Source organism: Phyllopteryx taeniolatus, chromosome 17 (genome assembly GCF_024500385.1).
Source record: "Phyllopteryx taeniolatus isolate TA_2022b chromosome 17, UOR_Ptae_1.2, whole genome shotgun sequence".
Classification (NCBI taxonomy): Eukaryota; Metazoa; Chordata; class Actinopteri; order Syngnathiformes; family Syngnathidae; genus Phyllopteryx; species Phyllopteryx taeniolatus.
In genome coordinates this window covers 18,815,525-18,842,962 of record NC_084518.1, presented here as the reverse complement: position 1 = coordinate 18,842,962, position 27,438 = coordinate 18,815,525, and the positions used below count along the sequence as shown (strand labels likewise).

At 41.0% G+C, this 27,438-nt stretch overlaps 1 protein-coding gene across 10 annotated transcripts in view; it reads left to right on the top strand.

The window, feature by feature from the left end:
* The window catches only part of sgcd (sarcoglycan, delta (dystrophin-associated glycoprotein)), a 171,815-nt gene that overhangs the window by 46,070 nt on the left and 98,307 nt on the right, over window positions 1-27,438 (top strand). For 8 of the 10 annotated variants that reach the window (XM_061750987.1, XM_061750988.1, XM_061750989.1 and 5 more), the window contains 2 exons: window positions 446-593; window positions 7,802-8,011. The gene's annotated coding sequence lies outside the window, so the exon portion shown is untranslated. Of the gene's footprint in view, window positions 1-445; window positions 594-7,801; window positions 8,012-23,688; window positions 23,912-27,438 lie in introns of those variants that run through there. The other 2 variants (XM_061750993.1, XM_061750992.1) reach the window with 2 other exon arrangements.

Here is a 27,438-nt window from a genome sequence, read left to right as displayed (position 1 = left end):
AAGTACTCGTGATATTACCTTTTTTTTTTTTTTTTTTTTTTTCTTGGAATGTGACAACTTCTGTAATATTAAAACTTAATTCGGGTAAATCTACGATTTTGTTTCTTGTAAAAATAATGATTTCGTAATTTCATATTTCGGTGCCCATTGATTGACATTGTCCTCCTTCAGCTGTGTGCCTTGGCCATTCAAAAAAATATAATACAGACATACAAAATACACGAAGATGAGTTTCACAACTAAGTGATTCAGTAAGCAGCAATATTTATGGTTAATATTCCGGTGGACCTACAGAGTTATAATAAATATTCCTTTTCAAAGCTTAACGAAAGTGAGGCGGACGGACAGATGGACAGAAAATGTTCGCGCTGCAATCCTGCTGCAACACTTTGACAATTCCCTCATCCCCTTTGTTGTTGACGGGTTTTTCTGGGATATTTTTCAGATGAGAGAAGCGGGTCGTGAGCTGCTGCTGCTATACGGAGGCGGGCGGGGGTCATGCCGCCTGACGAGATGGCACTTTGTCTTCTGCACATCAAAAGGCACTTGAGGATTGCACTCAGTCAACACTTCATTGAAGGGGCTTCAATCAGGTGGGTTTGCGCATGCTTAAAAGCTAATGACCACAACATCTCGACACGAGTTCGACAAAGTCACAGTGCTCCGGAATGACGTACAGTTAAAATGCTCATTTTCACAACTTTTTGTTCATGTATGATGGAAGGAAATGCATGCATCTCCTTTTTTCGCCCCAAAAAATTTTTTAAACTGGAGATTGATGGGAAAATTAATTATTAGGGTTTTTAAAATGTACAATTTTTTTTAATTAAGAGAGCAAACATTTTCAAATGAAAATAATTTATGGTGTTGTCCTGGCTTTTTTAAAAACAACTTATTTTTTGCTGAAAAACTCACTTTTTCACGCTTTTTGTGCTTCGGTGCAATCTTGCGGCATCTTGGTACCAAGGAACTATGTTGAAGTGAGTTGAGGGCCATGTATTTTATTTTTTTATTTTTTTTGGGGACATTTTAGGCCAGGAATGACCAATAGGATTTTGCTACCAATAAGTGAGCTAACTAATAAATGCTAGCTGTTGTAAGATCATGCTACTTGTGCTAAAGTTTAAAAATGTATTTAATGCAGCTTTTCTTGCAGCTCTTGCATTTAGCTCTGGTATTATCTTGACTCCCTCTGTGACTTTTGGGCTGCCAGCAAGACCCATTTTTCAGAGAGCTCGTCCGCCTCCTTCCTCTTCGTGGTGGTGAGCGGCTGGCGTGTAGCGGGCATTTGTTTCTTCTGCGCGTCTGATGCTTAGCTTGTTAGCGATGCCCTCTAGCTGCTCCCACGAGGGCTGAGCAAAATGTCAATGATGTGGCAGCAAAGAAGAGCCTAACCCGCTAGGTTTGTTTGATAGGCGATCACCTAGGGCTGCAACAACAAATTAATGCTGCTAAAAATCGATAAGTGTTGGTTACAAAGTTCATTATTTTTTTGTGTCGTGTGATTATTTGCGCTGAAAATATTGTCCCCCGTTAATCCCGACAGAGGTCCCCGTATTTCCGCCCCTGGACAAGTTAACCACAAAAACTAAGAAAAAAACCAAATCACATTTGGTTTTATTGGACTTTTGAGGTGGCTTTTCCCCTAAATTGTCGCACTTTTAGGGGCGTTTCAGAAAATGTAGGCCACACGGAAGTTCCCGCGGGCACGAGTCGTCACTACTTTCGACCTCTGCTTTAAAAACTCATCTGTCCCCTTAGATAGCGCTCAGAAGTAGAGCGGAAAGTGCGCCGCTAAACCCTTTGAACATCTGTTATTGGACGCCACTTGTCAGACACCAAATGAAAAGCCTCAGAGGAAAAATGCGAAACTAAAAAAAGGCAGCAGATCGTCATCACTCTCCAGAGGCCAGCATGTGGTGCATGTAGCGACACAAGCTAACAGGCGACAGATTTATACGCCACTCAAAGCTGATTGCTCAATTTTGTGTGTGGTTGTGTGTTGTCTTTTTGTCAGTTGTTTTTTTGGCTGTGTATTTGCGTTTTTGAGGTTGCATGTTTGGTTGTGTACCTGTCGTTGCTGTGGTTGTTTTTTATGTAATGGTGTATTGTGTGTTGTCTGTTTTTTGGTTTTTCCTGTTAAATTTATTGAGTGCTGTTTTTGTCAGTGTTTTGTGTCATGGGTGTGTGTTGGTTGTTTTTTGTTGTTGTTGTTGTTGTTTGTCTGTGTATTTTGTTTCATGTGTGGTGTTTGTTGGTTGTGGTGTGTTTTGTGTTGTTGGATGGTTTTTGTGGCTTGTTTGGTTGTCTTTGTGTGCCTGTGTTGTGTTTGCTGTTCTACTGTTGTATGTGTTTTTGTCTGTCTGACAGCTGTGTTTTTGTGGCTTCTGGTTTTTTTTGTGGCTGTATGTTGTGTTGGTAGTTTTTTGTTGACTGTTTTGGCTGTGTTATTTTCTTTTTTTATGGCATGTGTTTTTGTGTGCTGTGATTAGGGCATTGTTTTTGTGCTTTGTGTTTGTATGTGACGAAAGCCTGTCTTTTATGCAGCCAAAAACAATCGTGAGATACATTGTCCTACTTTTTTTTTGGGGGGGGTAGGTAAAATAGATTTTTTTAAAAATGTATTTATTTATTTTATTTATATATATATATATATATATATTTTTTTTTTTTTTGAGGGCTTGATAAGACTATGCGGATGACCACACAGCTTTCTCCTGAGTCTGGATCCATATATCTAACTCTTCCTCCTTCCGCGTGTCTTTCTGTTTTCGTGGCCTCGCTGGTTCTGATTAACTTCGCTTTCTACCTCACAAATCTGGCAAATGGAGACCCGCTCCAATAGAGAGGTGGCAGAACGAGCGGCCCGCATCCGTCCATCTGACCGTGGCGGCGACTTGTCCGCTCGCTAATTTATATTTGCGAAAAAACCCAGATGTTTTTGAACGTAGCGGGTATGGGGCTTTTAATGGCGTTAGAATAATTTTGGATAGAAGGGTGGAAATGGTGTGACATTTCCATTTGGATTCCTTGTGATTATTCACAGTGGAGGCAGTTCTCAGATGTCATTTCTTACATCCATCCTGCTCGCCAACAAGCGCAGCGCTAACTCTGCTGCCGTGTTCATGTGCGTTTTAGAAGCGACAAAGTACAAACACTGTACAACTTAGGTTGATTTTTCAGGTATCTTTACATGGGTATTTATTTTATGGGTATGACTTTTTACCTTTCAGTCTCCACATTTGAGAAGAGATGACTCCTTCGGTAAAATCCATTGCTACCTTGACTTTTTCTGTCAATTCCTCAAAGGCCAATTGCTGGCTTAAAAATGTTTATTGCCACTCCCAGTAGAAGTTCACTGTCAAAGTAAACGCAGAACAAAGAATTTGGCATTGCGTATTTTAACCAAACCACATTATCTTGCAAAAGCCTGCTATCTTAATAATGCACAATGTGAACCGCCATAGACAAGCTAACGAAACTAGCATCTTTGTCGCAGTAATTATGAACCTTTAAACATTATATATATATGAACACAAGCGTTGGCAACACGTACAAGCGTAGTGACTGATGCACAACTTTCACATTGTGGCTTTGGAATAATTTTCCACTTGTAGGTTACAAGTATCAGTAACTGATGCGTAATTTTCACATTAATACTCACGCATATAACAGCTTTTGAACAATTGTCCAACGTAGTGACTGATGCATTGAATCATTCGCCACCGGATTTAGATTTTCTGTACACTGTAGTGGCTGAATGCATCATTTTTCCATCAAGACTCGTATATAGAAACGCAGCTTTTGAATTGCTGTCAACTGTAGTGACTGATCGTCCACAGTGACCCTTTTCCACCATTGTGACTTTCTCCCACTTTTGGCGTTAAACAACTACCTGTAGTAGTCTGTTCACGAACTTTAGATTTTTTTGTTTGTTTGTTGTTGTTTTTTTTTCGCCTGCATAGCGTGAAGAACAAATGGCATCGCGAGGTAAGCCGACACCAGCGTCTGTTCATGCCGCTCCCATCCAATCGGTTTGCGTTATTTGTCCCTCCTGATTGAACTCGCGGCTGGAGGAGCTCTGTTGCTCGTTGAGCGGAATACCAAAAATCTATGGGGATTTTATTTTATTTTTGTCTGGTTACTGTGGACACGGTGGAAATAATTCAGTTGAGGCGATTGGGGGGGGGTCCCTGGATGACGTGTGACCACATGCGGCGGCTCATCGGAAACTCTAATAAAGGCCGTGATGATGAAGGTAATGAACCCCTCATGAACAGGTAAGGGTTTGCAGGAGAAAAGGTTTGATTTTCCCCCCCACCCCCAAAAACAAAACATTTGCCTTACAGTTTAGAGGTTGTGGGTTCAAATCCGGGCTCCGGCCTTCCTTTGTGGCGTTTGCATGTCTGCGTGGGTTTTCTCCGGGTACTCGGCTTTCCTCCCACATTCCACAAACATGCATGTAATTTTCTAAATAATAAAAGGAAAAGAAAAAAAACACTAATCTATTTTATACTGTTATAATTAATACATCAATTAAAATAATCATTGACCGACCAGCCTATTTTACTGCCATGTCTTTTTTTCTTCCCCCCCCCCCCCCCCCCCCCCAAAATACTTTGAGTCATCTTTTAATGGTTTTGCATGCAACCGCGATTGATTTCTAACCAACCCAAACGCTTGATTCCTGCAAATCAGCTGAAGAAGTTTCTTTGGGCGGCGTGTTCGCACTTGACCCGAGTGGCGTCTGCGCGGTAAATAAACCGGGCCGTGTTGATGGAGTCGCTCCAGTGTACGACGGGAGGCTCGGCGCTAATGTACCGCTGGTGAGTGACTCCGCCGTCCCGGAGTGCGCTACTACTGCCCGTCCCCGTTTGCAATCAATGCTTCGCCGACCTTTTAAGCGTCTAGCCTGGAATCGTGCTGATGAATTAATCAGGGAACTTTGGTCCTGGTCCCGGTGATTCGTTTCCGCAATCCTCTGTACAACCATAAAGAATGGGAATCTCTTTATAGCAGGGTGTGAAATAATGCACTTTTTTTTTTTTCCTTATTTCACTTTACTATAATTCCCTTCCTCCCAAATGTCAGCAGAACATACATTCAGCGTCGATTCATAGCGTTGCATGCATAATGAATCTGCCGCACTGAAGCCGGGCTTTGTTTGTGGTGCTTCAAAGCGTTGTTTATTGCTTGCCTTTCATAAACGAGGCACGTTTATTTCTGCCAGGTGGAATTCTGAAAAAAGTGCCCGTAAAGGTAGCATGGAGTAAGGGCGGGACTTTGTGAGGGAGTAGTGTGCTAAGCAAATTCCAGAAAAAGTGAGCAGAGTTAGCGTGACGACAGTGCGATAGCAGTGCGCTGCACAAAAGCCTGAAAAAGAAGCCCAGAGCGCGGCCGTGACATGCGTGATTGCAAAGTGCCACACATGCCTGAAAATGCACACCGAAAGAGTGTGAGAAAGCAGTCCTGCGGTGTGCTATATATATAAAAATCTGAAAAAGATGCACGGAGTGAGTCTCATCGAGTTGCTACACAAAAACCTGGAAACAGTGTTACACACAAGCCTGATAATAACAGTGAGTGAGTGTAAAAGCCTGAAAAAGCACCCACAATGAGTTTGTGAAAAGGCACAAATGCGGTATGCTACAGAAAAGCCAGAAAAAGAAGCACAGAGTAAGAGTGCGACATTGTGTTACACAAAAGTGTGAAATCGGTATGCTACACAAAAGCTTGATAAAGAAGCACATAGTGCGAGTGTAACATCAGTGAGTTACACAATGCTCTGAAAAACTATAGAGAATCGCTTGTCCGTTTATAGCGTCGCATGTAAAATCTATTTTGCATGAAAGTGCCTCTTGTATCAAAAGCACATGCATGTTCCCCGTATGGCGTCTCCAAGATTGCCGCTTAAAACGAGGACTTTCTCCGACAATGGCTCGGCTCGCTTGCATAATTAATTTTGCCATGTTGCAAAGCGTTGTTTATCGACTCCCTTTTCGCAGTCGTAATGATGCCGGCGACCGCTCAATCCGGCCTCGCTTGTTTCAGCGGTGTCAAATGTTCCGAAAGCCCATTCGTGAGTTCGCTTCGTTAAGGTTGGGATTGGGGATCAACTGCTTCTTGCCGTTCCTCAGTTAGCTCCTGGTTTAATAGTTTCCATTATGTAATAATTATATATTTATAGTGTAATTTACAGTTGACCATAACAGAGGACCATAACAGCTTATCAGTTATTTATTCGCAGCTACCATTGACTCCTGCATATTTAGTATTTTTTCTTATTCTTTCAATGCCCCAAAACGCTCGTTGGCAGTTTCCCCTTGCTTTTCAAGAATTGTTTTTTTTTTTCTAGTTTAGAAAAAATAAAATAATCACATTAGCATATTCAGTACATAGTATTGACATTCTCATGTACAGTTGCCAAATACAACGCTGCAGACTATTCTTGCTGCCTTTTTGTTCCCAGTAATCTCTATTGTACATTTTCAAACAGTAAAGGGTGTTCATACCGAATGGAACATTCGTTTCCACAATAGTTTGAATTAAAAGAAAAAAATAATGACTAGACTGACACAAAGATTATTCACGTGCGTAGCAACCCAGTCGGCATGAATTATTCCCCCATTTTAACGGTCTTGTCTTTGGTGACGGCCAACTGAAAAGCAAGCTGCTAATAATAGCGATGGCTGCTCAGAGAAGCGTGTCTTTGAAATGTTACATCATAGGTTTGGATTTTTATTCCCCCCCCCCCCCAGTTTTAATAAAAGAGTAGACTTGGGCCCACAGTCGATTTTGACCTTTGTCCTTCATCACTTTAAGCTTTAAAAAGTATCAATCTTGATACACTTCTCCCTTCAATTAAGGTGCGCGCGTGTCTGTGCGTGTGTGTGTGTGCGCGCGCGTGCACACCAGTCCCTTTTTAAGTGTGCTTCTTTAAATATTCGTACCGATGTTTAGGATCCTTGGCAAGAGGAGGTGGCGTCAGAGCGCCAGCTTTCCAAGTGCGGGCGCGCACGCACGGGGACACAGTTGATAGAGGTGGACCACACAAAACTCACTCACTAGTAACATGCAAACATCCAAAGTTGTCCTACTAGTGTGCAGAATTACTACTAGTAAGTATCTACTAGTGAGGACAGAGTGTACTAGTACATGGATCTTCAGCTGGTTCTCATGGATATCAAATAAATATATCACTTGGCTTTATGTAAACCTGTTTCTTCTCACTAGTAAGACAGTTCAGCGCACTAGTAGAATCCCTGATCTGCACGAGTAGAACGACGTCGTCTTAAAAGTAACAATCCCCCCCCCCCCCACTGCATGACATTTCTGCATACTAGGACAACTCCATGTTACTAGAGAATAGGGATGTTCAATGCCACTTTTTTTTTTTTTCTTCAGACCAATGCCAGTAAGAGTATTCATATTCTTTCAATCAACGCTCTAGCGGCTTTCCATAGCCGCCTCTGTTAATGTAATCTCTACCGTCAGTCTCGCTCTCTCTCTCTTTCTCTCTCTCTCTCTCTCCATCTCCCTAAGAAATCCTCCTCATCGCTCACCGGATCCACTTGGCGCTCGCCGCCTCCTGCTGCACTCCAGCCCTCTTCTTCACACACACACATGCCCGCATGCATTCGCTACCTCGCACGCGCTTTCTCTCCCAGTGCAGACTTGTGGAGCCCGGAGAGGAAGACCAGATGCTACCCGAGGAACTGTAGTGATTATTTTATTTTTCTAAAAGAAAACAAAAAACGAGAGCGATGTTGACGGAACGCCGTGCGTTTTGCCTCCTGTCCAGAATCGGAGCATGTTGCTGCAAAATTGGATCTTCTGACGACTGAAAGGATGCTCATTTCGGACCAGGAATATTCCAGCTCGCAGACTGGACACATTTGAGGAGGAGGAGGAAATGATCGCTCTCCCGATGGACTTCTTCAACTAGACTTCAGTTTATCAAACCGCAAACACGCAGCTTCATCCCAGCCAATTTTTGGCATCGGACTAAGAGGTAAGGTTTTCTTTTTTTTTTTTTTTTTTTTTGGACTCACTCTAAAGTCTGTCAGATTTGAGTCTGTAGACCTCAGGGCTTCTTAAACATCACTTTGTGCTCCGTGTGATTGGGCATGACTGGTGCTGCTCTGTCCTGCTTGCTATGCATCATTCAGCAGTTGGAGCAATGAGCATCACTGTGTCGTCTCTGCTCACCAGACAGAGGGAAGAGGCAGCTGACACGGGCGGCAAGGCACTTGGTTGGATTTTTCTGCACCTCGGTTTTTGTGGGGTCTGCTCTGAAGGCAGTCAGGTGATTTTAATCTGTGTGAAGAGTTTTTTTTTTTTAATTTATTTTTTTATTTTTTATTTTTTTAAATGTTTGGTTTCACAGTTGATTTGTCTGCATCCGGCACAAGAGGTTTTTGTGGTCTGGTTTACAGTCAGTCGGTCAAGTTATTTAACAGTCAACTGAAGAGTTTTTATTTAAAATTCTTCATTTAACCTAAAAACTGTTCGTTTTTGCATCTGCCACCAGAGATCCTTTTTTTGTGGTCTGATCTGCAGACAGTCAAGGTATTTAACTACCTCTGTGAAGAGCTTTCAGTTAAATGTCTGTATTTAAAAAAAAAAAAAAAAAAAAAAAAAAAAACATTTGGTTATGCAGTGGAGGTTTCTGCATCGAGCACCTGAAGTTTTTGTGGTCTTATCTGCAGTCTGTTGGGAAAGATATTTATCAGTCAAGTGTGGAAAAGTTTAAATTCTGCATTTAAAAAAAAAAAAAAAAAAAAAAAAGGCATTTGGTTGTGCAGTGGAGTTTTCTGCATCCAGCACCTGAGATTTTTGGGTTTTGTCTGCAAGCGGTGGCTAAAGTTAATTAACAATCAAGTGTGAAGAGTTTTTATTTCATATCCTGCATTTTATATATAAAAAAGGTGTTTTGTTTTGCAGTGGATTTTTCTGCATCCGGCACCTGAGGTTTTTGCGGCCTTGTGTGCAGTCGGTCGGGCAAGTTACTTAAGGTGTGAAGAGTTTTAAATTCCACATTTATTAAAAAAAAAAAAAAAAGCGTTTAGTTTGAATTTTTCTATATCCGGCACCTGCGTTTGGTGGGGTCTGGTCTGCAGTCAATCAAGTTATTGAATGTGTCGTGGTTTCCTTTTTATATTCTGCCTTGTATTTGAGATCAACAGAGGATTTTTTTGGAAGCTGTTTGTATTGAGGTTTTTGTGGTCTAGTCTACATCGAGTCGTCATCATTTTGAACAAGATGAACATTGTTTAGGACATTGTCAGATTGAAGCAGCTGATATTACTAAGAGTTACTTCGTTTTGAAGTGATTTGTTCTGCATCCGGCACCTGAGGTTTTTGTGGTCTTGTCTGCACTCGGTCATGATTTTCACTCCATGTTCGAAGAGTTTTTGTTCTGAAAACCACTTCTGACTGAATGAAACATGCAGCGGAATAGCAATGAATGTTAATTATTAATATCTCCTCTTGCGTTAACGCTTTGCTTGACTGGCTTTCAAGATGCCTTCCAAAAATGACGTCCAGCGCTTTTATTCATTATATTTTTTTTTTTTGAGGTGCTGCTTTCGATTTGTCGCCAACCGAGCTCTTGTCTGTGTTTTCTTGCTGCTTCACACAAACAAACGAATCATAGCGCTAATCATGGGCTAAAGTAGGAATTTTGGTGCCGAGACCTGACAGTTGGTGAATTTGTTGAAATACTCCCAATTAGCTTCGGAAGCGGGATTTTGGGCAAGTTTTCTGTTGAAGGAATGATTTGTCGGTTGAGAAATTATTTGAGATGAAAATGGTGAATTTTAGTTAAATTTCTCCCAAATTTGAGAATATTATCAAATGCAGATATGGAATTCTTGCAAAAGTGAGTTTTTGTTTTTGTGCAGAATAACATGCACAAATTGACATTTTTATTACCTTTTTATTACATATTTTATTACCGCTTCGGAAGCGGGATTTTGGGCAAGTTTTCTGTTGAAGGAATGATTTGTCGGTTGAGAAATTATTTGAGATGAAAATGGTGAATTTTAGTTAAATTTCTCCCAAATTTGAGAATATTATCAAATGCAGATATGGAATTCTTGCAAAAGTGAGTTTTTGTTTTTGTGCAGAATAACATGCACAAATTGACATTTTTATTACCTTTTGTTAGTAAAAGAAAATACCCCAATCACAAAAATGAACTTGAAAATGACTAAATTAATCACAATTTAATGAAAATTAACAGGCATTGTTCTACCTTAATGCTTCAACAAAATTCTTTTAAAACAAAAAAATCAACAAATGAAAATAACTGCACAGAAATGATGGTACTTATCTTAAGTTGGTCATTTTATTGCACAACAGTTTGAGGTAATTGCTGCGATCAAACAATTTCAGAGACTCTTTAGCATGTCAGGAGGACAGATATTTTTGCCCAGAAAGTGCTCCAACGTCACATGTTCTGGATTGAGGAACGCAGCTGCAGAATTACTGAGCCTGCTGTTTATTTCACAGTAGGTACAGTGTTCTTTTAACTCCTTTTGTTAAAGAATGAAAAATCCACAATCATTACAAAAATGATTTGAAACTGATGTGACTGGATTTTGTCAATATTGACAAACACTACCATCAGTTTCTGTTGTCCAGGCCATTTAGATTAGTTTCATTTTTGGGATAATTCTGTTGAACCACAAACCTAAAACATGCCTGCTTTTCGTTTGGTAATTTTCAGTAGTTTCGCTTTTTTATTTTTTATTTTTTTTTTTTTTTTTTAAATCTATTACTAATTTTGTCAATTTATTTCTAGAGATTTAATTATCTTAGTAACAACAATTGTCTGTGTGAGTGAATGCTCTTCCCAAACGAAAAACAGAATCCTTTTACAGTAGTCTGCGACTGTAGCCACTATTTATAAAAAAATAAAAAAATAAAAACCTGAAAGATCAAGAAAAACAAACATTTGATATAAAATAAACTAATGGTCGGCAGAGGAAGGAGCAGGTGTTGACTGGAAGACATCCAAGTGGCAGTGACAGAAAAATGCAAGGATGCATGAATGATGGATTGCCAGCAAAGGTGTGCACGTTGAATACTGCGGGAATATCATAGACACCTTAGTTATATCGCTAATCACTTGGGCAGAGTCTATTGTAAAGGCACTGAGAAGGAAAATCCACATATACAGTGCCGACCAACTTTATTAGACCATTGAGAGACCATCCGGTATCACGAAGTGCTTTAATGCGGACTATTTCAATGTCTTTGAGATCCCATTTTGAACAGGAATGAAGGATTTTAAACTGAAATCGCCGTTTTACGCTCCCAATTTCAGCCGTCAGAAGTTAATTCAGCCCAACATGGTAGCACTAAAACTAATTTTTCTGTTAACAAGCCCACATTCGGTGGTGTAGGTACGAGCCTTGGAATTTGGCCAAAATGACTGCTTCAAAACAAAATGGCCGACTTCCTGTTCGATATCGGTGATGTGTCCCTGAGACTTTTTCGTGTGTCCTCTTATAATAGAGACATGCCCACCCAATTTCACATCAATCTGTAAAACTGGTGTCGAGCTTTCAAACTTTCCAGGGGGCGCTACTGAGTAAGCTAAGGGGCTTGTGTTTGGGACCCCTGAAATACATAAATGTTCACTGTATTGTGTAGGACAATGTTTCATTAGTTTTTATAAGCGCTCAAAAAAATGTACAAATTAGAATCAGAATTACATATACAGTACAAATAAACAATTTGCCATACAATTAGCATAACAGTAAATGGGCGCCACTGTATGCTATTGATGCAGCTAATACGCGACAAGCAAAACAAGCGCATGAATGGAAAACAAAACACGACGACATAAACAATGACAAATGGCTCAGCATGAATATTTAACGCGAGGAGGGGAAAATGCAAGGCGATTCCAAATAGCGGATTTGTCTTCGTCGTTTTTGTTGCCTGTCAACACAAGGAGCCCGATTTGTGTTTTGTCCCGCCCCAGCCTTTATTTTGCTAATGCGATCTGCTGCGGTGACGGAGGAAGCCTTAAGTACGTCTTTTGATGTTCAACACGACTGCAGCTTATTTGAAATAACATTTAAAATGGAAGAGCTTTTATTTTCCAAAGCACAGTTTAATTAGAAGTACACACAAGCATATCTTGTACTTCTGGAAGTGGTAGCTAAAAACAGCTGCGTTAGTCTTTCATTAATCATACTTAATAGGGCAAATGGTTTATAAATTGCTTATGAATGTGTTATGAATGGTGAAAAAAGAGAAGCGCGAAGAGGCGGGGAGGACTTTAAAATATGCCAGACTTGACAGTCATAGTGTGGGCCGGGGCCGGTTTAGAGCGCCTTGTTGTCTCAGCATGGAAAAGCCCGATGGGATATATTCCAGCCTCCAGAAGCTATCAGCGGTTTTTATTCTTTGGTGCCTCAAATATTGTGTGTAGGCATAAGAAGGATGCGAGACGAAGTACAATCAATTTTTCCAGGTTGTAGTGGGTGTGGTTTTAGCGCATTTGCCGGACACGCCCGCAACAGTTGAGCGTGACGAGAACAGCTTGATTTTGCACCATTTTGAAGTCTTATTTAATCATCTTGCAGGGTTTTTTTTTTCTCATTATTCAAATTTGGCAGGGATGTGAACACATTTCTCTGTAGTGTCAAATTTACAAGACATATTTTCCCTTCACAGGGACTTGAATTAAAAAAAAAAAAAAAAAAAAAAAAAAAAAAATGGCACATTTGCAAGAATACACTCACGATAAGATTTAAGACTTTTAAAGCTGTATGAAAAATCCATGAACTACTGTGGTTTCTACTCACTATATCCATTTTGGCGGCGACGTAATGATGAAAAGTTTCAAGTTTGATGATCAGCGGCGAAGCCCGATCTTCCCGGCATGCCACAGTCACAACGTGTGATGAACGCACACGAGGCTTGGCAGTTTATCATCATCCATCTGTCTATTATAGCCTGTCGGAATATGGAAGAGATCCGATAATTCCCCGTTTGAGGAGAAGGTTAATGCCTAACACCTTGAATTCCGGGCTGTTTCCAACTATACTTACGCCTTTCTCAGACAAACTTTTCCGCCGTTCTCTATGAGGGAGGATCGTCTCTCTCTCACACACTATGTGTAGATGAGAGGATCTCAGTCGTGTGTGTGTGTGTGTGAGCATGTAGCCTGGTTTAAACTTGCAAATAACTTTGAAAAATACACTCCAGCGTGCGAAGTTTCCAACCTGCAGCAATGTGGATAATTCATAGCCTAGCATCTCGTTTGCTAGCGCTGCTTCATCAACATTTCATTGCGATTCCCGCTGCGTTGAACAATGAGTTTCTTTGTTTTCACTTAAAAGAACACCGTAACACAACATGTATTTGGATTTTTTTATTGTTTTATTTTATTTTATTCTCAGCTGCCCACAGAGCTCGAGCGCTGTTTTGGAAGTTTTTCTCTTACCACCCTACCCCAAGTCCCAGCCGTATGAAGAATACTGCAGATTGTTGTCACATGTTGGACCCGCCGGCAATTCATGCTGCTAGAATGTCAATTGACCAGTTTGTCCTTTAACTACAAATGTCTCAATGGCGAGACGCTAAAGGGAAATATTTTTATTGGTTCATTCGTTTCCTAAAAAGAAGACAAGCTGTCCATGTTGCACTTTCTTAAAAAGACTTAAACGGGGATCAAGCTCAATATTGGTACCCACCAGGCTTTACTGGCACTGATCCAGTGGTGTTGGTTTACATCGAATTACACTCCCGCAGTTACCAGTTTGAAACATGAATCGCTGGTTAATAACTGCTCCCAACTCATATGCGCTGATATGTTTGTCGTAAGGGAATATTTTCTGATGAGCAATTGATTGCAGTAAATCAAGGCCTTGTTGCTTTAAGGGTAACTCATACCTCAGCAGAGCAATTTGCGCAATAAATACGGAATTCATGGAACGAGGTGCGGAAAAATGACCTATTTGGCCATCAGCTGCTGGAAAGTATGGAATTGTACTCGAAGAAGCCAAATTGTTGTTCGTCTGGAGTCTTTTGGCTCGTGGAACGTGAATTACAATGATGCTTTCACATTTCTAGTGTTTGTTGGCGCTGTCAAATGAGGTAGCTATATTTTATCTTTATGTTGAGAATTAAGGTAGTAGAGTTAATATAAGTGGATGCTAACATTTATTTTTTTTTGCTGACTTGGACTGTCTTGAAGCAATTGAGGCAAAATTGCACGCACTCGTCTGCTTCGGCCAGTGTTTGTTGTCTGAAAAGACCCAAATCATTCTATTTTGGTAAATAGAGCTACAGCAAGATTATTCAGCGGAATACCAGACTGGCATGGAAACAGAAATTCAGAATATTTTCCAATCACTCTAATAACACAAACAAAACAGTCGACCCTACCCCCTATACCCTCGTTCTTAAATGTAACCCTAATCTATATCCCTTGTATGCAAATCTAACACGCAACAACCTACATTTTACTCTAACCCTTTCACCTGAGACCCTAATCCATGAACTTTTATCCTTGAATTTTAAACCCTAAATGTAACCCTTAAACCAAACCTCTCAGCCCTAAACCCTAAGCTTGAATCTGAATCGAACTTTTCAATCCTAACCTTGACTCTAAGATGAACTGCAGCGCGAACCCTCCGCCAGAACCAGAAATGCACAGACCTAGAAGCATGCCGTCTAAATCCGAAATCCAATGTCAAACCCATTTGAATCCACAGAGTGACTTCCACACAGCTTCCAAACACATCCACTTTCTCTCCTGTGGCTTTTATGCGTGTGTGCACATAAATCCCTCTAATAACACCATATTGTGTGGAGCTCATCCACTTCAGCTGTGGGAGACACTCCACCGTACTACATTACCGACTGTTATTTTGTGTGTTTGTAGCTTGTGTGTATATCACAGTTGTGCCCCCCCCCCCCCTCCCTCCTCCGAGCTGTGGAGAAAATCAAGCGAGCCGGGATGTAAAATTCATTCATTATTTGATTTCCATCTCCGTTGGCACAATAACACCGGCGTATCATTCTCATGCAGACGCGCGAGTCAAATGTAAGCCGGGAGACTTGTTTAGTATTACGTGCTTTCGCCCCCAAGCAGCGTAATTTAGTGTGTTTACCGAATGGAATGGATCTATCTGGGAGCTCCACAAAAGACGACTCCTTGGCTCCCGTCAAGCCGAGGGGTCGAGTGAGCCCCAATTGAAGAAACCAGCAGCTGCGTGCGAGGAGTCATATCGACTGGATGACGGATGGTCATATTCCACCTGCTCGACGGATGGCTGATTTTGACTAATGACCTCCTGATTTTTTATTTTCTTAAGTCACAGTCGTTCAGCGTGAATTAAAAGACCACGAGGCGGCAAGTCACTCGAGGCGTACCCCGACCTCGATGTGTGAGTTCCAGTTCTTGGGTAAAATTCTGAGTCGGCATCATTTCAGTTCAGAGTTGTTGGATGTTCTACTTCAACTCAAATTTTCAAAAGGTCCAGATCAAGAAAAAAAGCAACGGAGCACAGCAACAGCCAGAGCATGCTAACATTAGTATGTGTGTTTTCTGTTGTTGTCATTTCTAGCTACTAGTACCTCATTGTACTGAGTAGTCTTGTAGCCTACTAGTTACCAAGCAGTTTGCCATCTGACACGGCAAATATAGAGGTTTGGTTAAAATTGACAAAGTTTGGCATTTAACCACAGTCACTTTGTCAGCCGTTTAGTGTCAAATATCATTCCAATTCAAAACGGTTCTTGCACATGGTACTTCTGACCTTAAACACGTTACCAGCTTTGGTTAGAAATGACAGAAAGTTGGACAATTTGTTTCAAATATAATTTACAGCTTTGAGTATTTCCTCCTTGCACCAGAGTTTTGATCATTTTTCCAGTTTTACCAGTCCCAGTTGGACCTCCCATTTGTTTTTGTTTTTTTTTAAATTAATATGCCTGTAATTCGTGCATACATTGTAATGTTTGCTATGTAATTGATGCCGGCAAGTGGCTGAACGTGTTGTAGTTCGGCCGACTGTGGCCTAGCATAATCAAAAATCGATAGGGTTCCCTCTCAGTCCCTTTCGGCCTCCCTCTTCCACCAACACAGCCCGGTTAATTTGACAAACCGCAGCGCACGCACGGAGAATATGAGCGCGCCGTTTAGTCTGCAGGAGGCGATTAATCCAAGCAATAAGCAGCCTGACGGGAATGAATTGTGACAGAGGAATGTCTCGGATCAATGTTTGGAAAATGCAGAGGAGGGAATTGAGAACAAATGAGGAGATTAAATGGTATTCATAGTTGTTGTTTTGTTTTTGTTTTGCTAATGTCCCATTTTAACACGGGGTTACACGCCTGAATGAGCCCGTCAAGGGCTTTAAATCAGGCATATGTACATTTTTTTTTTTTAGACTTGAAGAGTCATGATATATGGATTTGGTTGTACGCTCGCTATTAAAACATGATGTACCAAAGGCTACTCTCTCTTTGAGGGATCCAATATGCGGATGCACCAGCTCGGAGCCCGTCATATTTGTCTTGATATTCCGGGAGATTTGACAAGCAGATGTGAAGCAACTTTCGGGGATGTCAGCAAGTCTTGCGGTGGCAGCTGCTCGTGCCGCGAGTGAGTGAGCGAGCCTCTCTTGCTTTCACTTAAAAGACAAAAAAAATCTTCTTCCCAGATCTCTCACCGCCCTAGCGCCCAATATGTGGCAATTTTGTTTTATGGCAAGTTGTGGAACTTTACGCACGAGCTTCGGGTGCCGAATATCCCAATGATTCTAACGTTATGCTACCAACTTGGAAATGGCCAAGGTGATCCGAAAATGCGCCTGCTTCCAATAATACGAGGCCGACGTGGCCAAGCATTCTGCAAAAAAAAAAAAAAAAAAAAAAAAAAAAAAAAAGGAGCGATTGCCATAGCGGTGAAAGTCTTTTTTTGCGGCATTGATTAAATCCACCCATTTGCTCTGGAACAACAAAGTAGCTGAGAAGAAAATATCTTTAATCACTTTAATTGCAACATTCAGAGGAAGAAAAATGAAGACTCTTGTGTCCAACAATATTACATCTGTAACAGGCTCTTATTCTTAAGCGTGCGAAAATACAGAAGCCCCTTGTCAAATACACATTAGTGCTGGCTTTGGGAATTTTCCTCTTCATTATCACACAGTAGAAACATCTGAACGCAATATTTTCTCAACTCCTTGACTTTTAGTGTCAAGATTGGACAGCGTGAAAGTAAACTTTTTCTGATTTAGCCTGGATTTACGGCAGCTTCTCTAAAAGTTGCCGTGATAGTTTTTCTTTCTTTCAACTGAAAACTGAAAATTTCTGGTGGAAAATCAAATCTGGGAAAGTGGGGAAGCTGGGCGTAAGGCTCCTATGACAAGATAAATCCAAGGCCTGAAATCAAAATTGCACCACTCTGTGGCAAAAACAAATTTTGTTTTTTAAATCACAGAATCCAAGCACAGGGACATATTTGTTTGTCCGCATGCGCGAGTGTTCAATCTGCCGTTCCTCCGAGCCAAGTGGATCAAGCTCGCCTCTCCAAAAATGAGTGGAAGCACTCCGCCGGAGCTCATTAAAACACCGAAACCTTCACTTCCTGCTGCCTCAGCCTGCAGTCACTCTGCCGGAACCTGTAACCTCTACCAGCTACCAAATCCCTAAAGAATCCCTGTTTTAAAGGGAAAGAAAAAAAAAACAAAAAAAAACAACCTAATTTTGATTGGAAGCCACAACCTGAAATTAAATGAGTGAGGGGGAAATAAAGTCCTAAACTCTAATTAAAGACGTTTAGTGCGTCTGAGGGAGGTGAGATGATGGAGAATAAAAGCTTTTAACAAGCATACGGAAAGATCCAACCCGTCACCTCCACACCAATATTTTATTTTATTTTTATAGGAACACTGAAAAGATGACTCTTTGCTATAATGTGAAGTAGTCCATGTACAGCAAGTATCACAGTGGAAATGTACTGTCCCTTGATACACAGACAAGGTCTAAACGGCTGGCAACAAAAGTGACTACACCCCTATGTGAAAATGTCCAATTTGGGCCCAATTAACCTGCTGTGTATTTCATTTATTTTACTAGTTACTCACAATTAAGCCAGAAACGTGAAATGGATATTTTCAGACAGGAAATAACACAAAAATGGGGAAATAAAAATTGTATTTGAAAAAGTGTCAGACTTTAAGACTTTTTGTTGGGCTATATTCAATGGAAAATTCAAACTTCACATTTTCACAAAAACAATCCAGATCCAAAATCGTCATAACCTTTCTCATGTACTGTATATCCAATGTCATTATTTATAAATGATATGAATCCGCTAGGATTACTGATAATGTTCCAAATAATTTCCAGTCATTTTTAAAGTGTAAAAAAAAAAAAAAATGAACAATTAATCAAGTGTAATTAACATTGTAACCAAAGTCACAACAACTGTATTGTTGTATGTGTGCCTTTCAGGGGCGTGGCCCAGTGCGTGACATAAGGACCTTGGCTGGTTAGCCCGTGTGTGAGCGTTTGGGCATGAGTTGTGGTTAACAGCAGATCCTTGCGAGTGTTGTCATTGTGAATGTTCGGTGCTTTCAAGTATTTGTCCCGGTCAATAAACAGCTGAAAGTGTATCAGCGACTGTGGTTCTCCATTTAAATTTTATTTTTTTTTCCCCCACTTCACTTGATCGGCGCTTTGTCTAAAGCTCACTTGTAACACGAATTTTGACTGACAACACAGAGTTAATTGACTGTAATCGTAACTTGAAAAAATCTGGAGTCGGGGCACTCGTAAGTCAAGCTACCACTGTAATTTTCTTTAGTTCCAATTTTGTTCAATAGAAGAAATGTTCATGTTTAAGCTGTTTTGTACATTTTGTGAGTATAACTCACACTTTGGGACATGAACAACGTAACGAGCCGAAGCCCTCGAAATCAAACTTTGACGCCACGTATTGGATTGAGATTAAAAAATGCTTGGCAATTTAGTGTCAGCCATCTGTCAAGGATGATTTCTAATTGATTGGGACGATTTGAAGGAGTTCGATGAAATACGAGCCCTGGAATTCGACGGCAACGTGGTAGCTCCAAATTAAAATGGCCGCCTTCCTGTTGGGTTTTATGTTGCTTGATAAAACTGGTGCTGATTTTTATTTATTTTTTTTCCTTTTCTTTTTCCCCCTAAAATACCTAATTCATGTATTTTCCACCATTATGCACACACACAAAAATGTGGCGAGTTTTGCGCATGTTAAGACCTACAACAGACGAGAAAATTAGGTTGATGAAAATTTCGAAGAAGTGTATCATATTCTCTCAGCTAGTAAAAGTAAGAATTATTGTTCACTACAGCAGTTTTGCAAAGACTACATAGATGTCATTTTGACTTGAGCCTAGCCTAGCTAATTGCGCGTCAAACCTCAATGCCAACAATCAAACTAGCGGCTAGCCTTTGCAAATTCATAACATTTAGTTTCCGTACAGTCCGCTTAATGTCTTGCAAAAAGTTAACTCGGGCGTGTTTACAATATGTTACTGTTCACACGTTTGTCAGAATTTATGAACACACAACATTCGCTTGTTAGCCGCGGCTGCTAGCTCACTTCCCGTCTCGTGATGCTGTCAAGGTTGTAAACGCGCGCCCCCACCCCCGTAATAACGCGGCATCCGGAATGAATAGGCAGCACTCCTGCTGTGTTGACAATGCGCAATTGATGGGCGGGGAGAAGACTGGCGGCGCAAAATGCTGTAAATCCACCGATACAAGGCGCGTTTGGGGGGGGGATTATTTTATTTTTTTTTTTAGGTAATTTGCGACGTGTGGAGTGGGAAGAAAAAGACAGACTGCGGCTGATTAATCACCTCCACAAAGAGGACGAATGAAAGTCGGGATTTGTACAACCAAAGGTGTTTGTTTTCTCACCGCGTCCCTTTTATTCGAGACGACTAGACCATACAACACAGAAAGACGCACGGAAAAGGCCTATCTTTTGCATTTTAATTTTCTTTGGAGAATTCTTTGCTGTTATCTCCAGCGGCATTAAAAGGAAAAAATGAAAAAATCCTACTTTTTTTTTTTTTTTTTGCGAGATTATCAAGGAGCTTGTTATTGTTTATCCAAACCGCCTAACTTAGCATCTGTTTGGCTTGTCAAGCGTTGTTTGGACAGCCAAGGATTTGCTTTCCATTTGTATTCTTTGCCGACATGAACTGGCCTGTCGATATTTGCTGAATGTATAAATCCGCAGAACTCAAAGACGGATGCTGGGCGGATCGAGCCAAATATCTAAATGTTCTCCGTAGGGGTGTGAACTTGCCTGAAAGCCCACTCATTTTTGCAAACTTGTGCATCCTGGCGATTATGATAGGCCTACACCCAATTGTCTGTCGATTTGGTAAATTATTATTATTATTTTTTTCCCCCCCCTAACTTTCCAAGAGACACTATTGACACTAAAATACATATATTTCCACTAGGGTGCAGGCCCTTATGATGGAGCGCTTCTCCCAAAAAGGCTGCTTCGAACCAAAATGGCCGACTTCCTGTTCATTTTTATGCATGGGTCGTTGAGACTTTTTCTTGCATCTTGTCGTGATAGACATGTCCACCCAATTCCGCGTGGATTGTTGCAACTGGTGTCCGGGGGGCAATTTTTTTTCCTAACTTTCCAGTGGGAGCTACTGAGTCAGTTTTGGGCTGTTGTGTTCTCGACACCTGAAATATGAAATTGTTTTACCTCACCTGTGAGCTGCTTTGAACTCTCTTAATAATTAGTTGTTGTTTTTTTTCATTATTACTCTATTATTTACTGGTATAATTGTTTTTGATTTCATATGGTTTGGCTGTTCATTTTGTTTCACTTTATTGCTGTTATTTGCAAAATTTACCTCAATTCTCTAGTGCTGAAAGTTTTATTAGTTTTCAGAACTGCAAGGTTGGATCCAATGCACCAATGTGTCCACGAGCCTTGGGTTGCCAACAGTTGTGTTCTCCCGGAACAATCTGTGTCTTTTTTTGTTTTTTTGTCTCAGCTGTCCAGCCTTGGCAAAATATGCTTTCTGTCTCCAGGCGGCTCCTCGGGCCACTGTCTTCCAATTATCACACGATGGCTGAGCAAGAAACAAAAAAAAAAAAAAAAAACGCAAAAATGTGCACTGAAGTATCTAAGGAACATTTGACAGTGAGATGTTTCACAAAGTGGGCTGTTTCCTTTTCACCTGTTCCAGCCAGTAATTTCAATACGGTATCTAACTTTAGCCGTGCTAGCAGCAATCTAATGTAGTGCGTGAAAACGCCAACTACAACTTTCATTACCACGACGACCACGAGCACAGCTACAGTGGCTATAAAAAGCCTGGCATTTTAACGGGGTGTGTAGACTTTATAACCACTGTACTTTTTGGGGTATGAGTCTAAATAAATGAGTGTGAGAAGTGCACGTGATCCCCCCCTAGTATGGTAACAGAAATGAGGCCGGACAGCATGGGTTGTATTTTCACTCGTGGAGGCAGCACTTCGTCACCGAGCCACTCAATTACAATGTTGAATTGGATTCGACCTTCCACTGTAATAAATATTTCTTATGTTCGTTCTCATTTTGTTTTCATCAGTAAAAACCAAAGTACATGAATCAATCTTTTCCTTGTACTAATTTCCTACTTGACAACACCGGCTTAATATTATGCAACTGCTGCTCATTTGTGTTAAATTGTTGCCACAAGCATGGGTGTCTAATGAGGAGCTTGAATAAAATAAAGAAATAATAGTTAAAGCTGGAAGCACTGATGAAGGCGCACTCTCATCCCATTTTCCTCGATATTATCATCAACCTTTGATGCCGTGCCACGCCCACATAGATGACCTCGTCAAAAAGAATTCACAATGTAGCGTTGCCCACCTGCAGAGGATATCCGCTCCCAATCGTGGCTCAGTTCCCTAAATCAGGGGTGTCGGGGTCATTTTTGTCGAGGGCCACATCGTAGTTATGGTTTCCCTCGGAGGGCCGTTATGACGGTGGACCCATATAATTGCGTGATGGCTTCATATTATGACATATACACAACAAATTGATGGATAACTAGTTTTGAAATCACAAGTCAGTTAAAAACTCTTCAATTAATGTTCAATTTCAAATTCCCTGACTGCTTGGGAATGTGTCCAGAATGGCAGCTTCAAACCAAGATGGCGAAGATTTGGGGCATGTGCCCTTGAGACTTTTTCGTGCAACCTGTTATGATAGACATGTCTACCAAAGTTCATGTCAAGAGCTGAAACTGGTGTAGGGAGCAATTTTTTTTTTCTTAACTTTCGAGGCCTAGAATGGGGCCCAAAATGGCTGCTCCAAACCATAATGGCGGATGTCGTGTTCAAGTTTCAGCATGGGTCCTTGAGACTTTTCCGTGCAGCCTGTTATGATAGATGTCTACCAAATTTTGTCAATCTGTCGAACTTGTGTCAGGGGCTGCTTTCCAGGGGGGGCGCTACTGAGATAGTAACTCTTATAGTGCAATCTGGGGCCCTTGCCAAAAAGCGGGAAAGCTAAAGGCAGCCTTTTCCCAGGGCTTGGGGCTAATGACCATAAAGTGAATATACATCTCGGCACCATCCCGAGCTTTAAATCTGCAGCAAAGAGCTTCCCCTCCATCACGGGCGGCGAGCCAGCGCCAGATGATTTAACGGCGTTGTAAAAATGCGGTCCCGGATGGAGGCGGGGAAAGTCGCACCTTCAGCGGTAATTAGTTTCCCCCCGGAGGGCCCCCTGCGCCGCTTCCCGACATGCACCTGCCGGCCGCCCGGTCGATATCAGTCATCGGAATGCCGGCCGCTATCGCGAGCGGCTCATTTATTTGCACGGCTTCTATTATCATATGCTTTTATTGCCGTAGCCCGTGTTGAATACTGATTCTCTTTTTTACAAGCCCCCTCGCTTCTCAGTTTAGATCACACTGCACATCCGGCTCGTGTTTAATCATTTATTTAGCCAGGGAAAAAAAAAAAAAAAAAAGGTTGCGTTTTTTTTTCTTTTTTTTTCTCTTGAATATCTGTGGCGTGCTCCTTTCCGGCCTCGTTTCTGCTCGACTGATGACATACGCTGACAAATCCTCAAAAGAGCAACATGGCCGCGAGCCTGGACACGGGGGGGGGGGGGGGGGGGGCTGGGGGTTTAGGCCGATTTTGAAAATGATTCCGTGTAATTAGTACACGACTGGCTTTTTTTTTTTTTTTTTTTAAACAAAATCTAAGACAAACTAATAGATTGCACCACAAGGTGGCGCATCAAGGTAATACTGAGAAGTCATATTTTGAATAAAATGTAATGTTTGAGTCTTCAGCAGAATGACGCATAACCGGAGAGAGCAATTCACAAGCGTCATCTTTAGGAGAAAGTGATAAAAAAAAAAATATATATAATAAATATATATATATAGCTGCGCTTTTGCGGCTGTTTTTCCAAATGTAGCTGAAATTGTAATCATGGAAATTTCCAAAAGCAACTGTAATGTAATTACACATTTTCATCCAGTAATATAATGGATTACAATTACTGAAATTTTGTAATTGAATTTTGGAATCAAGTTACATGTAAATAGCTACTCCCCAACACTCCTTCCAATAATATTTTTGGGAAAAAAAAAAAAAAAAAAAAAGCATGTTGGTGACACCTTGACACTTGAGTCGTGTCAGGCCGTCGGAGCCTCTTTTTTTCAAAACTCCCGTGCGACAAGACAGCATCTCGTTACTTCGGCTTCAATCGGACGAGCTCCGAGAGACTCAGCCAGCTCGTCAGTGTGAGCGACAGCGGCGGCGTTGCTCGAGTTTGCGGCGGGCGAGACTTCCTTCAGACGGTGTTGACGGATAGGCGCGGAGTGGAGATTACAGGTTTCCTTCCAACAAAGTACTTCTGTTTTCTTATGCCGAGTCAATATGAAAAACGGAAAACACTAATTCATAATTGAACTATGTTTACTTCAAAGTAGTGTCATGTTTACCACAAAATGTACAGTTTTATTACTCCAGAAGATACTGCCAATGTTTAACCGCCAGGCGCTAACCAGAAAGTAGCTTGCTAATTACCAAACACACTGACAAACAAATCAGAAGATTTATTCGTCTTTCTAGCTTGACTATATTTCGTAAGAGGTGGGCAGAGGTCGTGTTAAAAGAAGACATGGGTTCAAATGCAAATGTTTCCTTGCTGATGCTAGCCAAGAACTCTCTTAATAACACCAGGTGGTGTTGTCTGAAGACGTGGGGATTGAGCGCTAGCATTAGCTGCTAGGCGCTAACCAAGAAGTAGCTTGCTCACTAACAGACATGTGGTCTAACAAATCCAAATGATGCGTTCTAACGTCCTACTTCATCATACGATGAACTAACTTCTCTTTGGATTTTTCTTTGGCTATTTGTGTGATTAACTGGACTGCTAAATTTAGCCGCTAGGCATTAACCGGGAAGTAGCCTGCTAACTAACAAACGTAGGGATGAACAAACCCAAATTAACACTAATTTGGTGCAAATTTGTCTGTAGATTTTATCGTTTGAATCGTAATGGAACGGTTACCCCAGCCCCGCAGTAGAAATGGTACGTTCCTATTGCTTTTCGTTGTAGAGGGTTCGCTCAGGGCTTCGACCTTGGTGGAGGTCTGGACTCTGTCACAATTGGGATTGTTATTCAAATTCTCTGCAGTACAAGCTGAAAATTGGATGAATAAAAATGCAAAAATAGCGCTAATGTTTTAGGGACTAGATTTCTTGTAACCGTTGGTCCCAGTTGAATGCGCCATGAAAAATCTTTGAAGGTAATTTGGCCTCCTCAGTGGAAACCCTGCTGCGTTTTATCCTTGACCCCGGTATAACAAAACCAGTGGGTGGTGAATGGGGGGTGGTCCTCAGTGGGCTACAAGTGGGCATTTTTGGTCTCTACATATGCCACAATCCACACAGTTAGACTGAGTACGTCAGTTATGTTTTATTAATTTCCTCCCACTTCCAACCTTTTGCCCTGAAAGAATCCTCCCAAAAAGTTCAAGTCATGTTAATTAATTCGGCATCAAGGCCGATTAGAACAACATTAAAAAAAAAAAAAAAAAAAAAAAAGGGGGAAAAGTGCTCATCACCATTTTGCTGATGAAGACTTTGAATGAAGATGGAGAAAAAAAAACAGAGGCTACTTCTTTAGCATTCATAAGGCGGCCGGCTAAGCGAGATAAGTCTTATCAGCCAAGCGTAGCGGGACGTAACTCAGCCAAACTGCATTTACTGAATTCCCGGTAAAAAAAAATCAAAAATGTTACATATGAATTAGCGCTGACATTTTTTTTAGCTCCCGCTGTAAAACGTCAATGTTTTTACCAAATAATGGAAGCTGCGTTGTGTTGTTCATTTATTGAAGTGAGACGAACGGATTAATGGCATTTCCATTCATTTCATTTTCCTCTGCTATCAGACATCCGGAGCTCCAGTAAACAAACCTGACGCTGCATAACGATCCGTGAAGGAACCTTTTTGCGGCGGCGGCGACATTGACAACGATTCGCTCGCCCCTTTCACCGCTTTGCTCGTACTGCGTCAGCCTAGAGTAGTGGCTAGTGACTAGTAGTGACTAACCCTGTCACCTCTGCTCCGGTTCCGCATTTGTCATTCACTCATCCTGCCGGGAGTTTGAGCCGCTGAGTTGCAACACTGGAGCGAGAACGCACGACATCCTCCATTTTGTCTTTTCACTGCTGTGGACGTTTAATGTTCTTCAACTGGAATCCTTCCAACAACTCGTCTTATTTAATTATGTTGTTGTATTTGTCAAGTCATGTTAGACAGGATATAGCAATTTGTTTTTGAAAAGAGCTGCAGTTCGTAAAATGTCAAAAATTATGATGAGGCTCTTCTTGGGCCGCATGGAAAATGAACAGACGAGAGCATTGGTACAGCGTCCGTGCGCAAATCGATTGGATGCGGCTCTTCCCGGCTCTTTTCGCACTAACAGTTTGACGGGTTTTTTTTCCCCCCCCAGTCCGATCTATGTCGCCGGGATGCGGGCGAGACGTCTCCCGACAAGAACTTGTTCGATCGATTCTCGCCAATCGGAACACCGGCAAGTCACACTCAGCCGCACGTTTAGCTCTGGTGTACAGCAGATGGGAAGGAGGTGGGGGGGTAATCCTCAGGAGCCTGGGAGGTGGGGGGGGGGGGGGGGGGGGGGGGGGTACTGTACTTTGGAAACTGCAGCACAAGGTGAATGTAAGTGTATGTTTTTTTTATGTTTTTCTTGGATTCAAGGGAAAGCATGTCCTTGAAATCTACCAATCTGACAATGTCCATGCATCCATTTTCTGTATCGCTTATCCTCACTAGGGTCGCTGGTCTATTGTTACAGAGGAGTAAATGGGCAAGAAAAGGAATTGTAATCCAAAAGAATAAAGTCATATTTTTTTAAAGGAGTCTCCAAATTCTCAAAAAAAAAAAGTCCTAATCTTACGAGAATAGTGTTTATTAGTAACGGATATTGGAACACAAACGATGCAGTAACACATGTGGAGAGACAATACAAAAATACACACAGGCATATATTTTTTATCCACTGTGAAAAGCAAATAGCATTACTGCTGCAAACTGAACTCAGCAGTCTTCTTCATATATTTATTATACTGTAATATATGTTGAAGGTCAACTTCTTTTCTCATACTTTTGTCTAAAAAAATTACAGCTTTTTTTCCCTATGTAATAAATATTAAATATTAAATCTATTTTTAATAATATAAACTTTATTCTCTCGTTTTTTTCTCGTTACCATTTTTTTGTTCTTATATTGCCACTATTGTAGAAATCTTTTCTTTTTTCTTGTACTCTTCCATTTTGTAGTATTATAACTATATTCTCTCAAAATTAAATTTTTTCTCCTAAAATTCTAACTTTATTCTCTCAAGTATTCCTTTTTTGATAATACGCCAATTTGTTTTCACTTTAACTTTTTTTTCCTCATAATATTGGAACTTTATTCTCACAAAAACCTATTTTTCTCTTATTCCCCAGTAACATTGATTATTTCATGAATAGATATTTTACGAAAAGATTTAAACTCATGACTTTAACTGTCAAGGCCAACGCCGAGCTACTGTTTGCTATAAAGTTCGAATCAAATCATTTGTTGGATCTGCTGCTTTCATCTGATCCATTTTATGCATTTCAATAAATGAGTTGAGGGATGCAAAATATTTGCTTAGGAGGAACTGACTGCAGTGTGATGATTTTTGTTTTTTCAATGGTTACCTATTAACTCGGACTTATCTGCAGTCATTGACCTTTACCGCAACCCGCATGACAATGAGCGAGGAGCGTCCATTCGTTTGCAGGGATTGTCTCATTTGCAACTTTTGTCTTATAAAGTGATCAAGTTTTTGGTAACATGATTATTTTTTTTCCCCA